The 15,482-nt window shown below is 42.5% G+C and overlaps 1 long non-coding RNA gene across 1 annotated transcript; it reads right to left on the reverse strand.

Moving 5' to 3' along the window:
* Nucleotides 1–6: 6 nt before the first annotated feature.
* LOC123636466 lies at nt 7–5,865 on the reverse strand. Its single transcript, XR_006734549.1, has 3 exons — nt 5,649–5,865; nt 1,653–2,622; nt 7–129 (listed from the first exon to the last, which is right to left on the reverse strand). It is a non-coding gene; the product is annotated as an uncharacterized LOC123636466 (long non-coding RNA).
* Between the last annotated feature and the right edge of the window lie 9,617 nt (nt 5,866–15,482).

A 15,482-nucleotide genomic window follows, 5' to 3' on the forward strand; every position in this document is an offset into this window, starting at 1 on the left:
TGTCCCTCCCTCTTCCTTCCTTGTTTCTGTCCCTCCTTTCTTCTGCCCTTGCCAGGCCTGTGGAAGACGTTGGAGGTGGGGCTCTCCTGCTTAGGCAATGTTTAGGCTACATGTTGATTGTAGAAAAACCTGAAAATCCAGATGGACAAAAGGAAAAACATGAGCACCTGTTTTCTGTGAGTGCATCACCAGAAAGCCAATGACAACAGATTTTCCTGCACATGCATATATACATGTGACAATAGACAGCTTCTCATACAGCTGCTTCATAGAACCTACATGCTTTCCAACCTGCTTTTTTTTAATGTAGCAAAATAGCAGGATATCTTTCCATACCACATATGAATATTGACATCATAAGTTTGAATAGCTATATAGTATTTCACTGTATAACTATAACATCATTTATACCAATCTATTATTATTGGTCCTTTTTATTGTTTTCTTCTCTTTCTTTATTTCTTTTTCTTTTTGCTTTTGATAACCATGTTGTGATAAACATCTTTGTATCAACATCTTTGCTCATGTGTGTGATTATTTCCTTGGGAAATAAAATCTAGTTTATGCTGTCTATGATTCCATACTTGACCTTTCTTAAATATCTAATTGATAAAACAATATGTGATGGCAAAACAATTAAGGCAGTTTTAATATCTCTATACACTCTTTGTCATGGATTTGAATTAAAAGAAAGGTCAGTGCATATCAAACAACTTAAATATGTCTCAAGTACCATTGATAAATATTTATTGTTAAAACATAGATTTTAAATAAATAGCATTCAGACATATGGGCCAAAAAGCCTTTCAAGTGTTCAAGAATAAATAAGATATCAAGTTGGTGAAAAGAAAGAAAATAACCCATGATTTACATGCCACTAATATGACAAACACCTTTCAGAAAAATAAAATTAATGTAGATGCTGCCTTATGCAAAATTATTAAATTGACTATAAATTGACCAAATAGAAATGACACTGAAACAGTTGCAAAAAACAAAACAAAACTCCAGAAGGAGTTGGCCTATAGGAAAAATGGTTTTAAGCAAACAGACTTTGATTTGCAAAGTGATTGTAGGAGAAGTGGATATTGTTTCACCTAAAAAAGCCAAATGTCACCTACCCAGGCTGCCTTCCTTGATCCCCCGACCCCAGTGAATTGCAGCCGTGGGCCCACAGGACACTTCCGTGGGGCTAATAAGGCTCTTTTCACGTTCTGCCTAATAGGGAATGATGCCTGCCTGTGGCTGGCCCCCCAGAGATGCGGTAAGCTTGCTGAAGGTACAGGGAGGTGGCTCAACACAGGATGAATGAATGGATGGAACTATGAATGAGCTAAGCAGGTGAGAGTGAGAAAAATAAAGCAAACTTTTGTTAAGAAAAATTCTCCAGACTTCAAATAAGACAAAACTATGACCATGAGTGCTTTCAACGCGAAAAGGCCCCCACCAACAATAAGTTCCCTAGGGAGCATACCCCTTCGTTTGACTTAACCAATTAGGCCCCAGACTCTGTGAAGTTAGACGTGAACTAAGAGAAGATTGATAAATTGCAAAAGATAACTGGAAAGGGTGTAGTTTTATTGCCATGCAAGTCATAAAGCAGTTTTTAAAAATGTAACGCAATCAATTCCAGCATTTCTTTCTTGACTTACCCTGTAGACTTCCACTCCCTGAATTATCTTGATCATCTTGCTGAGTCCCTTGCTTATTAGTAACAGTAAATCTTTGACAATGCTCACTGTATGTTTGTATTACAGTCAAGTTTTGGACTTTTGAAAAGTAAACTCTGGCACTTCGTAAGGACAATGCATCAAATTCACACACCATATGTGGTGGTTTTAAAATATGTCCACAAGTTCTTGGATACTTCATCCTTTAAGAGGTGGAGCTTAATTGCCCTTCGCTGAGTAGGGACTGGACTTAGTGACTTGTTTCCAGTGAAGGTGTGACATGGTGGGAGTGGCAGTGTGTCACTTCTGAGGCCAGGTCATAAAAGGCATTGCAGTATTCTCCTTGCTCTTTCTTGGATCACTCCCATGGAGGAAGCCAGCCGCCATGTGATAAGAACACTCAAGCAGCTCTGTGGAGAGGCCCACATGGTGAGGAACCGCAGTTTCCTGCCAATTGCCCAAGAATAAGCCATCTTGGAAGCAGATCCTCCAGCCCCAGTCGAGCCTTCAGATGGCTGCCGTCCCGTTTGACACCTCACCTGCAACCCAATGAGAAACCCTCAGCCAGACCACCCAGCAAAGCCAGTTTTCTGATTCCTGATTATCAGAGCCTTTGTGAAACAGTAAATGTTTCTTATTTTCAGCTGTTAGGTTTGCCGATAGTTGATTACATAGCAATAGGTAATGAATATACCTTGTCATCACTGTTAGCAGTTTCTGGTCCTGTTGTTTTTTCATTCTTCATCATCTTCAGTGGGTACCCTCCCTTCTCAGAAAACATCTCAATTCCTTGTGGACTTTATATACCCCAGAAAGTGTCACAGCCTGCAGAGAGGCAATGTTCTCCATGGTGACTTATCAGCACCTTTGTGAGAATGGCAGTACCCCAGAGGTACATGTGACCCCTGTTCTTGCTTTAGGGATGAGGACTTAACAGTGCAGGTAAATTCACCTGTATGAGTGTATAAAAATGAACAGTTTATTATAGTAAAACAATAGATTCTCGCTGCAGAGATGAATAATAATGAAAATAACTGATATTCATTTGGTGCTCACTACGTCTCTGGAATTATGTTTGTGGTTTACCTGAATTTTTTCATTTTAGGCTCTTAACTGCCCTATGTGATAACTACTATTATTATCTCTGTTCTATGAATGTAGAAATCAGGCATAGGAAGATTAATTATATTGCCAGATAGTGGATTAATAATTAGTATTAGAATCAAGATCAAATCCAGAAAATCTGAGTTCAAAGCTATTGACCCCAAGATACATCATGGCAGTCAAGTGATCCTTTTACTACTGGAGTCAGATCATGTCACTCCTCAGGTCCCCAGATCTCTGAGAGTAGATGGCAAGACCTTCCCATGCCTCCAAGGCCCCATACAAGTGGGCTCCCGTTAACTCCCGGCCTCCTCCTTTCACTGCCCCATGGAGTATACTCAAGCCACGCGGACCTCTTGCTCCTCCTTGGACAAGTCAGGCATGCTCCTGCTGGGACACCCCTGACTTTCCCAATGCCTCTGGTCAACAGGCTGAGCCCCACCACTGCCTCCTTCAAGAAGAGTCTCTGAGATGCCTGCTCACCCCTAGAGCCACCTTGGCCTCCTCCTGTTCCTCCAGCGTGTTCAACTCACCCAGCATGCTCATGCCTCACTCATGCCTTGGGGCCTCTATACCAGTCGTTCTCCTTGCCCGGATAACTCTTCACCAAGATGTCAACATGACTCACTCCCTTTCCTCCCTTAGGGCTTTGCTGCAATGCCCTCTTCTCCATGAGGCCCACATACACCAATCCACGCTTCCCTCTCCTGCTCTCACATTTCCCTTACCATGCTCCATCTGTCTCCATGGCACTCACCACGTTTGAGCACACTGTATAATTCATCCATGTACTACTTTTTTTATTTATTGGATTCCTCTGCCCAGTGCTGCTGGAAGATATGTTCACACAAGGGGAGGTGTTTCCTGTCTAGTTTGTTGATTGGTGTATCCCAAACACTTAGGGTGGAACCTTGTATATAGTATGTCTTCAATAAATAGATGTTGCAATAACACTGAATGAATTGTATACTATAATCATATAAGAAAAGTTCAGGGAATTGTCTAACATTTTGTTCATGATTAATATTTTATTTCTCAGAGAGCTTTGATTTGGGGTCCTCATTCTCTTGATGTAGAAGTTAAGACCGTGGGCTGGCCAAGTGGCCTATGGATCAAGACTGGCCCACTGCTTTTCTAAATAAAGTTTTATTGGAACACAGCCATGCTCATTTGTTTACATATTTTCTATGGCTGCTTTTGCACTACAATGGCAGAGTTGATATTTGTGACAGAGACTATACAGTCTGCAAATCCTAAAATATTTACTATATGACCATTTATAGAAAAAAGTTGCTGAACTCTGGTCAAGACTGTCTTGGTTCAAGTCCTAAGCATGCTACTTACTAGCATGTATCTCTGGTCAAGTTATTTAACTTTTCTGTGTTTTGGAGCTTTCACCAACAAAATGGGGATAAAAATAGTACTTACTATTGTTGTTAGGATTAAATGAGTTAATATATGTGTAGCATTTAGAACAGTATCTGACACATAGTAGGTGCTTCAATGTTAGCTTCATCATCATCACCACCACCATCATCATCTTTGTGGCCTTGGTAAATTTGCTTCATCTCTCTGATTTGACGTTTCATCCCAGCTCATTTTGTTTCTCTTTAAAGAGGAAAGTAACACCCTTGTCACTGGGGTGTTGTGACGACTGGATGAGACGGGCTGTGAGGAGCTGTGTCAGCAACAAGCACAAACCCACAATCACCTGTTCCTGCCCCCTCTGTCTTTCCTCCTCTCCTGCTCCTTTCCTGGTTACGTAAGGAGGACATTGAGAAGACAGCAGAGGCCAAACTTAGACTGACCTACATCTGAGGCTGGTTCAAGACCAAGTACCTCCTTATGTGTGCTAGCTCAGCTTCTCCAGCCCAGAGATGGGAAGGGCCTGGACTCAGCCCCAACAGCCTGGCTGATTGACTGCAGAATGTGCTGTGGGGTTTTCAAATCGCTGGCAAGAAAGGTTAACATCTGCCACCTGTTCGCTGTGCTGGGCAATGTGCCAAGAGCAGTATAGCTATTGTCCCATCTCATTGTCATATCAGTCCTATAAGGTAAGTGCTAATCTTACTTCCATTTGACTGGTAAGACAGAATGAGGCTTAGAGAGGTTAAGTCCCTCAAAGTCACAAAACTAGTAAGAGATGGTTCTGGTATTGGTACTCTGGCAGTCTGATTCCATACTAACTCACCCCTACTCCCCAATGAGAAAAAATAAACTGTGTAGTGCTGACAGCTTCCAGCAATATTGGGACAAAGGCAGAACTGGAGGCAGGGGGATCTCCCTGGCAGGAGTTGCACAATGGACCAAGGAGGGTTTTGAGAAGACAATAAAAACCAACAGAGTTGGTCAACGAACACACCACAGCAGAGTGTGGCACACGTTGGGATGAAGCGGATTCCTCATTCCCTCGGGTGACTTTTGGTACCTTGGGACATCCGTGAAGGCCCTACCTGGCACGGGAGAGATGGTGCAATGCAAAGCCAAGCCTCCAGGGAGCGGTGAGCAGACGGGGACCTCCAACTGTGGCCCCGGAATCCCTCCCCCACCCTGCCACATCAGAGGGGAAGGAGACACTTGGCTCCTGTCACACTGGAGAAACGCTGGATGCCCGTGAAGCCAGAGGGAGGCTGGGCCAGGGTCCACCGCCGCAGCTGGGTGCTGAGCCAGAGGCCTGCGGCTCTGTGCCCTTGCTTGGTCCCGCGGCATCCCCTGGGGTGCGGGGACCAGGGAGGGGCCAGATCCATAGACTGGGATCAGGAATAGCTGTGGGCAACAAAAGGCGGGTGAGCTCTGATGCGTGTCACACCCACAGGCAGTTTCTCCTGACTGAGTCATCAAGGGCCGGGCCAGAGCCGCCGGCAACCTCCTTACCTCAGATCCAGGCTCAGACACTTCCCTGTCTGAACCTCAGAACCTCCAGAGGCTGAGGACTCACCTCCCACGGACTGTGTCGTTTGACCCCTGCTGGAGGAGCTGAGCACGAAATCTGAAATGAGCCGAACGTGAAAGGGAAGCGCCAACAGGCCCAAAGGACAGGAAGGGAGCTAGCTCCGCTCTCCCTGGGCCTGCGCGCCCCGCCGGCCGCGCGAGAATGGCGCGCAGTGTGCGGCTACGACCTCGCCAGAGGGGGCGCTCGCGGCCAGGCTGCGCCGGCCACGCACAGAACAGCAATGTGTATATCTGAGAAAGAACTTGTATCCAGAATATATTAATGTAAAGAACTCTCAAAACTCAATAATAAGAAAGTTTAAAAGGCAATTTTAAAAATGGTCTAAATTTAAAATGGTCAAAGATGGTCAAAAAATGGTCAAAAGACACTTTATCAAATAACAGATACAGATGAGAAAAAGGTCTATGGAAAGATGTGCAATATAATTAGTCATTAGGAAGATGTACAATATAATTAGTCATTAGGAAAATGTAAATAAAATAACAATGAGCTATTACTGCTCACCTATTAGTATGGCTAAAATTTAAAAGATTGGCTATACAAAGTCTTGGTGAGAATATGAGAGAACTGGAACTCTCATACAATGGTGATGGGAATGTAAAACGGAAAAAAAAGGCAATTTTTATTAAACATACACCAGTCATATGATCCAGCCATTCCCCTTCTAGGTATTAACTCAAGGGAATGGAAACCATATATCTGTACTAAGACTTGTACACAAATATTCATAGTAGCTCTGTTTGCAATAGCCCCAAAATGGAAACAAACCAAATGTCTATTAAAAGCTGAATGGACAGCATTTAAAAGGAATGACTGTTGAAACAACAACTTGAATGGATCTCAAGAACATTATGCTCTGTTAAAGAAGCCAGACAAAATAGATTATATACTGTATGATCCTGTTTCTATAAAATTACAAAAAATGAAAACTAACCTGTAGTGTCAGAAAGATCAGTAGATTCCTGGTGAGGAAGGTGGGGGGAGGAGATGGAGGAAAAAATTGCAGGAGACATGAAGAAACTCTTGGGGGTTGATGAATATGTTTATGATCTTAACTGTGGTGATGGTTTCATAAGCATATACATATGTCAAAACTTATCAAAATGCATATTTTAAGTATGTGCAATTCATTGTGTACTCATTATTTCTCAAAAAAGTTGACTTTTTAAAACACTGAGTGCGGAATTAGGGGATCTAGCAAGGTTAGGAAGTCCAAGACTTTCTGGGGATAACCTTTTATGTGTCCCTGTGTATTGAGAAGTCCTGGAGAGGCAAAAGGACCCCTGCCCTAACAGAGGCTGCATTCTGAATACAACTACATAGAGTTCCAGGTGAGTGAACAAGTGCCTCGGAAACATCCCTCAAGACACTTTAGATGCTGAAACTCATATCTGGCATCAGATGCCTCCTAGTGGTTGCCATTACAGGGTGAAGCTCTACTTCACATCGGATGTTCCTTGTCACTGCTTTCAGCTCCCTGAGAAAAGCCTCCCAGCATCCTTGGGACAAAGCCACTCCTCTTCCAGGGACTCAGCCTTCTTCACCACAGTCCCAGGGAGCCAGCCCATTTTAAAAATTAGATTGTTGGCCGGGCGCGGTGGCTCACGCCTGTAATCCTAGCACTCTGGGAGGCCCAGGCGGGTGGATTGCTCGAGGTCAGAAGTTCGAGACCAGCCTGAGCAAGAGTGAGACCCCGTCTCTACTAAAAATAGAAAGAAATTATCTGGCCAACTAAAAAATATATATAGAAAAAATTAGCCGGGCATGGTGGCGCATGCCTGTAGTCCCAGCTACTCAGGAGGCTGAGGCAGTAGGATCCCTTAAGCCCAGGAGTTTGAGGTTGCTGTGAGCTGGGCTGACGCCGCGGCACTCACTCTAGCCTGGGCAACAGACCGAGCCTCTGTCTCAAAAAAAAAAAAAAAAAAAAAAATTAGATTGTTACTCCAGAGGCTGAGGCAGAAGGATCAGCTGAGCCCAGGAATACAAGACTGCAATGTGCTATCTTCGTGCCTGTGAATAGCCGCTGCACTTCAGCCTGGGCAACATAATGAGACCTCATTTCCTTAAAAAAATAAAATAGATGGTGTAACTTTTTATTGGTCAGTTATACAAGTTCTTTTTATATGCTGAATTCCAGTTCTTTGACAGATGTATGTCCGTGACATGCTTCTCATTTTCTTAACAGTGTCATTGATGAACCTAAGTTTTTTGTTTGTTTTTTATTTTTATTTTTTAGAGACAGAGTCTCGCTCTTTCACCCAGGCTGGAGTGCAATGGCATGCTCATAGCTTACTACAACCTTGAACACCTAGGATCAAGCAATCCTCCCACCTCAGCCTCCCGAGTAGCTAGAACTATAGGCATGCACCACTATGCCTGGTGTAAGCTTTTATTTTAACAAGGTCTAGTTTGTCATTTATTTTCTTTGGTGGTTATTGCTTTCTGTGATCTAAGAAGCCTTTGCTCATCCTCAAGTTACAAAGATAGCCTATATTTTTCTCTAAAAGTACTATGGTTTTAGCTTTCGTATTTGGGTCTGTGATACATTTCAGATTAGATTTTTACTATTGCATGAGGCAGGGTTTGAGATTCATTTTTCCATGTGGATATCTAATTGTTCTGTCACTGTTAGTTAAAGAGATATTTCTTTCTCTAATTAGATCACTGTGGCACCTCTGTAGAAAGTATGGGTCTGTATGTAGGCTCTCTATTCAATTTGACTGTGTCATTTGTCAGTCTTCATGCCAGTAAGACACTGTCTTCATTTTTGTCACTTTACAGTACTGATATTAATGTCTTGGATGGTTTTAGTCAAGCTTAATTTAAATACTTTAGGTTATTTCCATTTCTATATAAACTTTAGAATCAGCTTGGCAATTTCTACCCAAAAAAGGCTACTGGTAAAATAGCAGAGATTTCATGGAATCTATAGATCAATTTGGGAAGAACTGACATCTTAAAAATGTTGAATCTTCCAATCCATAAACATGGTATATACCTTCAATTATTTAGATATTCTTTAATCTCTCAATAATGTTTTATAGTTTTCAGTGCACAGGTCTTTTATATCCTTTGTTAAATTTATTCATAAGTATTTTAAGTTTTTGATGGTAGGCAAATGAAATTGTTCTTTGCTTTCATTTTCTGATAGCTTGCTGTTAGTATATAAAAATACAATTAACTTTTCTACAAAAAACAGTGTATCCTACAGCCTTGAATTTTTAGCTCTAGTAGTTGTTATATAGATTCCTTAGGATTTTCTACATAAACAACATATCATTTAAGAGACAGTTTTACTTATTTTCTGATTTTTATTCCCCGCAGATTTTTAGTTGATTTCTTGAAATGGCTAGGACTTCCAGTACAATGTTAAACGGAAATGGAGAGAACAAACATTCTTAACTTGTTATGAATCTCAGGGGAAAATATTCAGTCTTTCACCATTAAGTATATGAGCTGTAGATTATTTTTCCTTAGTAGCTGATCTTTTAACATATTGACGTTTTCTTCTATTCCTAGTTTGCTGAGAGTTTATGTCCTGAGTAGGTGTTAACTTTGGCCTTATACTTTTTATCTATTGAAAGAATCATGCGGTATTTCTCCTTTATTCTGTTAATAGCTCTGCTTTACATTTCTTACCTTCTGATTTTAACATCTGGGCAATTTCAGGGTTGGTCTTTATTAATTGTATTCTTGATGCAGGGTCACATCTGTCCCCTCATTCTCAAGAAAGACTATAGGATTTTCTATCAGAGTTTTAGCTGTTTCACACTGTGCAACTTCAGCCTGCTTTCAGTCTAAAATTTGTAAGAAGGGGAAGTTGACCCATTCAGATCATTTCTTCCAAGTGGCTACCGCCTGCCAGGGTCTGCCTGCACATGTTGTCTTGTGCTCACTCACCAGCATCAACAGTTTCCCTGCTCCCCACACTCCACCCAGCCTTATAGCTGTTTTTGTGAGTCTTGGTCCAATAGGAGACCACTCAGTGACACCAAAAGAAATGAGTGCTTTTCTGTTTTAAGAATGTCTCTTGTAATGAGCACATTGCAGTATTGTTTTTTCCCCTCTAGTTTGTCAAACCTCTTTTAACTGAAGAATTAAGTTCATTTAAGTTGACTGTGGTTTCTGAAATATGTAGATTTATTTCTGTCATGTTTCCATTTTTCTTTGCTTTCTTTCTAATGTTTCTTTTTTTTTTCTTCCTTTTGTGCCTTCAATTAAATTGAACGAGGTGGTTTTACTTTGTCAATTTTTCTTTGATAATCTTCCCCTATAGTTTTGAAGTTATATATTCTCTATGGATTTGGTAGTCACTCTACTTTAACAATCTTTCTTGATCTAACTAAATATAATCAGTACTTTAAGCTGGAGAGCTGTGCCATGGTGAAAGTGGCTATAGAGGTAGGATGGTGCCCACTTCCTGGAGTGTCTGGTTTTCCCCTCTCTGGGTGTTCCCTGAGTTTTGTGACAAAAGCAGTGTGGAAGTCTCCACCCTTTGGCTTGTAATAGCCTTAGTGAGGGGGCAAGCAAGAGCAAGGTTCAACATTGGTGCCTGTCTCATCCCTCCTAGCAGACACTAACTACATCCTTGAACTCCACAGATGACTGGAATGAGTCTGGCATGCAGGGACCAATCTGGACTATGCTGCTATCCCAACCTAGAGAGAAGAGGCTAGAAGCAGAAATCCAGGGCCACCCTACCATGCCTTCCTCCTCATCCCTGAACTTAAAGGACAGGACCCATGACTACATGCTTTCAATCTGGTGGGAAGAGGAGTGGATCACAAGAGGATGTGGTTCATTGGGTCTGAAACAGTCTCCCACTGAGTCATTCTCACTATTGAGTAATTCACCTGAAACACAGCATAGATGGAATTTAAGCAGTTGAAAGGGTGGGCCCCTCCAGCCTGTCTTTTAATTCATAAACTCTCTGCTGCTCAATCTTTTGTCCTCATCTCTGTCTCTTTGTCTCCCTCTCCTACCAATAGTGCTTGAAGCCATGAAGCTTGCATCTTTTCTCAGTGTTCTAAGACGTGCCCTCCCCAAATGAACAACCCCACAGGCTCCTATCTGAGGCTTAGGCTTGAAGTCACCACTATTCTATATCTGCCCCCACATTAATCATCATCTGCAATGTGTGGCCAAATTGAACTGAGACTCAGGGATGTCGCCCAGGTCCACACATCTCACTCTTCATGAACTTCCACAATAGAGCAACTAGAGGTCACAGCTGGGATTGAGGTATCCTACCAGGAAACTGCCATTCTTATAGGAATTGGACCTTCTAGAGAAGAAGCATGGAGCAGAGACTGACTGAAGGAAAATGGGCATGCCCAGAATTATGTCAGACTTCCTAGCACAAAGGGTCCTCTATCTTCAATAAAATAGAAGTGCCACGGGACAGAGTCTGGTCCAGAATGACCATAGTGGACACTGGGCAGATCCCTGAACCCAGCATCAGTAAGGGGTATTCCAGACCTCGGATTCTGAGCTGGGTATAAGGCCCTATTCTCAGAAGGCCTCCTCTCTAACAACTTGTAGCAAGAAGGAAAGCATCTTCCCTGTCTGGGAAGTGAAAGCCCAGATTCCAAGCTGTCACCTGGCCAAAGTTATCAATATAGTCTTTTTTTTTGGGAATATCTCAGTCCCACTTAAAGCTTTGTAATTTCCAGGGTGGGGCCTCTGAAGCTATAACTTAACGTAAGCAGGAGCAGTATTATCAGACTTCAGACGTCAGCATCAAAAGCTCACCAAACACTCTTGTTAGTCATTCTCTGGAGGAAGGAAATGCCCAGGGAAGTCCTCCCATTGCAGATCTACCCTAATTGTGAGGCACAAATTAAACTAGACTAGGAAATACAAATTATCCATGCAAATTTAGTAGTACCAACCAGCCACTCCTTTAACTGATCTGACCTAAGGTCAAATCAGCACATAAAATTTAATTTATAATTTTGATAAAAATTTACCTCTAAAGCATAAAATTTAACAGTTGTTAAAGACAATTGCCTAAAGAGATGCTTAATTGTGTTCAAAACTAGACAACAAAATTGGATAGCCTCATGCAGAAGAATGAAACAAGACCCCTATCTCTCACCACTCACAAAAATTAATTCAAGATGGATAAAAGACTTAAATGTAAGGCATGATAAGAATTCTAGAAGAAAATGTTGGAAAAACTCTTCTAGATATTGGCCTAGGCAAAGAATCTATGAAGAAGACCCCAATAGCAATCACAGCAACAACAAAAATTAATAAATGGGACTTAATTAAATGAAAAAGCTTCTGCACAGTCAAGGGAACAATCAACAAAGCAAATAGACAACCTATAGTATGGGAGAAAATATTTGCATGCTACATCCATCTGATGAAGGGCTAATAAGCAGAATCTACAAAGAACTCAACCAAATCAGCAAGAAGAAAAATCAAACAACTCCATTAAAAATGGACAAGAGACATGAGGAGAAGCTTTTCAAAAGATCATAGACTAATGGCCAATAAACCTATGAAAAAATGCTCAACGTCTCTAGTTATCAGGGAAATGCAAATCAAAACCACAATGAGATATCACCTAACTCCAGTGAGAATGGCTTTTATCAAAAAATCCCAAAACAACAGATGCTGGTGTGGATGCAGGGAGAAAGGAATACTTATACACTGTTGGTGGGACTGCAAACTAGTACAGCCTCTATGGAAAACAGTATGGAGATTCTTCAAAGAACTAAAAGTAGACCTACCATTTAATCCAGCAATCCCACTACCGGGTATTTACCCAAAGGAGAAAAAAGCCATTTTACCAAAAAGACACTTGTACTTAAATGTTTATAGCAGCACAATTCACAATCGCAAAGATGTGGAATCAACCCAAGTGCCCATCAATTCATGAGTGGATTAATAAAATGTGGTCTTTGTATGCCATGGAGCACTACTCAGCCATAAAAAATGATGAATTAATGCCTTTTGTAACAACCTGGATGGAACTGGAGACCACTCTCCTAAGTGAAGTATCACAAGAATGTAAAAACAAACACCACATGTACTCACTATTAAATTGGAACTAACAGATCAGCACTCATGAGTACACATGGAAGTAAAACTCAACAGAAATCAAACAGGTAGGAGGGAGGGGAAGGGGATGGGTGAAATCATACCTAATGGCTACAATTACACTATCTGGGTGATGGGCACACTTATAACTTTGACTCAAGCTGTACCAAAGCAATTCATGTAATAAAATCATTTGTATACCCATAATATTCTGAAATTTAAAAAAACTAGACACAACGTAAAAAGATAGCCTCTAGGATATAGAGGAAGGCTATCATTCATATAATGATATGAAGAATGTACATGAACAGAAAGGATCAGCCAACTGGGTCTTCTAAAGGACATCAGGCTGCAAGGGCCACACTCTGCTCTGTCGCAGAGAATCCACAAGGGAGTGTCAAGGGAACTCCGAGGAACAGCAAGGTGGCTTGATGCTGGAAACATCCATGGGGCCCATGACGGGGAAGGACACAGTTGGTGGGAACAGAGCCTCATGGATGCTGAGAGCCATAGGTACTTCCACCTGTGGTTGTAGAGCCACACAAACACATGCTCATTATGTGGAGGGACGGAGGGAAGTTCTTCCTTGTTCTCAATCACATCTAAATGCACCCGAGAGTCAGAGGCAGGAATCCAGAGCCAGGGTTCCCCAACTCTATCTTGTCAGCTGAATCAGCACTTCCCAGACTGCAGAAACAAGGAAGGGCAAATTCCCCACAGGTGGAATGCAAGTAGGGTGGCAATCTACATAGGGCAGAGCAGCCCTAGATTTTGCCTGGCCCACATTGTAGTCTCTTCTGACTGCGGAATCACCAAGGCTGACATCATCCTCCTCACTCTGAGGTTCTCAGCTTTGAGGCATTCTTGGCAAGATTAAGTGTTTCCTCCTTCTGTGGCTCAAAGGCCTCTGGAAACCTGAGTGTGGCCTGTCCAGGAACGGAGCTATATGGGCACCTATAGAAATATGCCTTTGCTGAGTGCAAGAGGAGGAAGTTCCTGTTTGTCATTGACTTTGTCACCAGGAAGGACAGAGACTGAGGCAGAATCTCCAACCTGGGAATGAAAAATAAGCTTGATGTCAAGGGTTAGATGCCCTCAACTGCATTCATCAAATGCTTGGTTTTTCTTTCTGAAAGAGGAAAGATGCTATGGTTTGTGGTTTGAATAAATTCTCCTGGATTTCCTATATTTCAGTTTCAAGGGAACTCAGCACCCACAGAAGTGGAAAAAAAGCAAGATGTTTTCAGATGAGTAAAATGAGGGCACAGAATAGTACTATTTTAATTAATTTTAATTTTTTCATAATAATACATGCACATTGCCTTAAAACGTCAGATAGAAACAAAAAGTGCAAGACTGGAAACAACACAACCCTGCCCACATCTTTCCCCCCAAACTCCACTCCCCTGGGGAGATCACTTTTCTTCTTTTAGCCCAATGCTGAGATCTGGTCAGGAGAGACATTCTCTATGCCAGAGACACCGCATCATCCTGGGAACCCTCAGGCCTCCATGATTCCTGGGATTTCCCTCTTCTTGGTCTGTTCTCCTTCTCACCCATTTGTAAAGGACCATCAAATCATCTAGGTACAAACATCAAAAAAATTTTTTTTCCTTTTCCTCTTCTGCAATCGCTACTTTAGATTTTGTTGTATTCACATGCCTTTTCCCACTGGATACCAGGGCCCCTAACAACATCCCAGTCCAGGTGTCATAACTGTCCTGTCATTTTTAAGGATAAGATCTGCTCAGAAGTAGGAGGAAGGGTGGGTGGGATCCGGTTCCCCTACTTTTTACCAGGCCTAGTGCCAAGATGTTGGGGGCCCAGAGAAAGGGCAGGAAAGGCAGGTTCTTCTTATGGCACTGGCTTTGGGTTTGCAGAGGGAGGGGTGCCCTTATGCTCTGGTACAGTCTATTTTCATCGATTTCAGTAGGTGGTGTGTGTAGTTGTTTGGAGAGTGTGACTATCAATGTCACCCTGCCTTTCCCTGTCGTTAGAAGTTCTTTTTGGGGTTGGACATCCCATCCCTTCACACATCCATCCCTTGGAGAAAATCCCATGGTTCCAACTCTTCTGCCAACCACCAGCTTCTTCACGTGGATGCATGAAAGCCTTAGGGCTTCTATGCCCCAATGTCTCAAAGTTTTGAGTTGGGGTGGGAGTTTCTGCCAACTTCTTCCCAGGAATGCTAACCCACACTCCTTTTAGGCTCTGTGGATGCAGGGAAGGCTATAGAGTCTTCTCTCTTCATAAATCTCAGAATACCCCATACTTTGGTGGACCCAGGTCAGGCTACCCCTGGACCACCTCGCCACACCCTGCCCTAGCTAAGGAGTCAGGTGAGCAGGAGCCAGGCGAGTGTGTAAGTCATCCACTGGGGGTTCCCTGCCTGTGTGAGTCATTCTCTTGAGATGCTCCTCCCTGGATGTGGGATGGGAGAGCATCCCCTGGTCCATCTCCATGGGGAGGGCAGGAGCTGGCCTCTCAGCACAAGTCATACCCCCACTATGAGGCAGCCCATTCCCTTTGTCTCTCCCCTATCTTCCTTTGATTCATGGACTATGACATTCATTTATTTGTTTTTTCAAATATTTGTTAATTCCCATAATAGGTCGGGCAGTGTTTCAGACATGAAGGCATAGTTCCCTGGCCTTATGATAGAAGAGTTTCCTGGCCCCACAAAGCTGGCATCTAGTTGGTAAAGACAA

The sequence above is a fragment of the Lemur catta genome, chromosome 4 (assembly GCF_020740605.2).
Source record: "Lemur catta isolate mLemCat1 chromosome 4, mLemCat1.pri, whole genome shotgun sequence".
In the NCBI taxonomy this organism is placed as follows: domain Eukaryota; kingdom Metazoa; phylum Chordata; class Mammalia; order Primates; family Lemuridae; genus Lemur; species Lemur catta.